At 38.4% G+C, this 2456-nt stretch overlaps 1 pseudogene across 1 annotated transcript; it reads right to left on the reverse strand.

The window, feature by feature from the left end:
- Positions 1–1280: 1280 nt before the first annotated feature.
- On the reverse strand, positions 1281–2205 carry LOC309547318 (odorant receptor 131-2-like; annotated as a pseudogene). Its single transcript has one exon. The product of its transcript is annotated as an odorant receptor 131-2-like (transcript).
- Between the last annotated feature and the right edge of the window lie 251 nt (positions 2206–2456).

Raw genomic sequence — 2456 nt, forward strand, 5'->3', positions numbered from 1 at the left:
GAGTACATAAAGACAGCAAGTGGCTGCAAAAGACTGCAATAGATCTGTAGCACTGAACTAAAACAAAACAAATAATTTAAGGTAAAAAAACAAGTTTTATTTTTTTTAAACACAACAGTGATTTTTATGACACAGTGCTTTTCTAAACTACATTATTATTTTATTGTTTGTTATAACTAAATTATGTAGGGATAAACAGCTACTTTAATATCAGTGGATAGAATGTGTGCATTGTATATGTGTAAGGAAAAAAAAAAACTCAATAAAAAGTATTTAATTAAAAAAAGAATGTGTTCCATACAATGTTTTTTGTATGTATAAGTTTAAAGCTGAACTCGAGCAATATAAAAAAAACAACCCTTTTATTGGGGTTCAGCATGCATTACAAAAGTTAAGTGCTCATTTTTGTCAAGGATACCAATAAAAGGTGCATTTACTTACCTTAACTCATAGCTCCTCTTGTCATGTGACCGTTACCTCTGAAGCCTCTTTTTCTTCAATGCCTTAGCTGGCGGTAGCAGCGTTATCACGTGCAGTGCAAGGCCATCAATCTTGGATTGTAAGTGAGCATGCCAAAAGCCTGGCCACAACCTAGGATGTTGGACAGAAGGGGTAAACACTGGCAGCTAAGTGAGGTATAATGTAAGTATAAGTTTTTTTTTACAGATACCCTAGGCCAGTGGTCTCCAAACTGCTGCCCTGTGGCTCGATGTGGCCCTTTGCTTACCCAGCCCTTGAAGGATTATTGCTGCCACCGACACCAACAATGGGGCACTATTCCTTCCACTGACACCAACAATTGGGCATTATTCCTTCCACTGACAGCAAAAATGGGGCACTATTCCTCTAAATGACACCAACTAATTCTTCCCCTAATACCAAAGATGGGGCATGGTTTAGTCCCACTGGCACAGTCCAACCCCTCTAAAGTCTAAAGGGCAGAAAATTGGCCCTTTCTGTAGAAACTTTAAAGACCCCTGCCCTAGGCAAAACAAGCATTTCATCCTTGCATTTTGAGGGAAGCCCCACTACAAGGAAGGTTTCTTTCACATTCCCTGAGTTTAGCACATTTTTGATATTTTAGGGACTTAGACAGCAAAATGAGAAAGAATGAAAAGAACCATGGCAGCCAGAGTCAAGTCTATAAAAACCAAGAGCCAGATTTTTTTCATATCTGCTTTGTTCTTTGTACCATTTTACGGATGATCCAGTCTGTTTTATATAACTTATTAAGGCCAAATCAGGACAAGATTACAATTTTACCAACGTCTCACTATCATCTAATTTTTAAGGGGTCTTGTTACAGACTTCTTAATAAGTTTCCTCAAATATTCATCTTGGATCCCATAGATTATTGGACTTAGAAGCCTTGGCAAGCAACTTAACACAAAGAAGTTGAACCCAGGTAAAAATATGGCATGACTGGCAGGCAAAGCTTCAGTAAATGTCGACAGTAAACACATTGTACATACAGTAGGAGTAACTGAAAGGTGTGGAGAAAAATGGTTTTCCTGGCTTTGGAGGCACAAGAAGACTGTGAGCTAACTCTATGAGCAAGCATTGAGATCTTGATGAATGTGAATAATATCATAATGGTCACCAAAACAAAACACAATGCAAGACTAAGGGACTTTAAAACATTTTAAAAAGGATTCACAATTAGGTTTTCCTTTCTACATTTGACAGAAATTTTGAATATGCTTGTATATGACAAAGTCATAAGACCTAAGTCAGCAGTATTTGGAATTATCAGAGCCTTACATATGAGGGTAAAAGCCACATTGGCTCTTTGCGGGGTGCACAGGTCCTTGTGTCGTAAGAGGTGACATATGGCTATGTATTTTTCTAGTGCCATGGCTGCCAGGGTGGTTGGAGTCACTCGAAAAGCCATTGATGAAACTGTGGACAAAATGTAGCAAACCGGCATGGGGATGTACAGATAATATTTCACACCTGGCATCAAAGTGAATCCAGACAGGAGAAAAAAACGTGTCATTCACAAGCATGTAGACAAAGATATTGAGCATTCTTCCGGAGATGTGGATTGGTGAAGAAGGTGCTGAGCACCACCACAATAAAGCAAAATAAGAAGCAGAGGTAAACAGTGAACAAAGATATAAATGTCAAGTGAATGTAAGTGGCAATTTTGTTGTTAGCGAAGGTCAGCTGAACCATCTTGCTTTGAAGAAGTGAAGCGCTCGCCATAGAAGAAAGTGTTAAGCTTGCCTTGATTTTTTGGAATCCCATAGCTCTATGCAAAAATAAGAAAAAATTCTAATTCGAGTGAGCATGAACATCATTTAAAGCCCAGTTGAATTTTCTGTTTAAAACAGCTAAATACATTCCTGGTACATCAAAACCAAAGGTTGACAAGGTCTTACAGTTTGTTTTCTTTCAAAAGCAACCACATCCTGAATAGAAAACTGTACTGGCTGCAAGGAGCAGAGTGGGAGTTT

The sequence above is a fragment of the Pelophylax lessonae genome (genome assembly GCF_965119305.1).
Source record: "Pelophylax lessonae genome assembly, chromosome: 2".
NCBI classification, from domain to species: domain Eukaryota; kingdom Metazoa; phylum Chordata; class Amphibia; order Anura; family Ranidae; genus Pelophylax; species Pelophylax lessonae.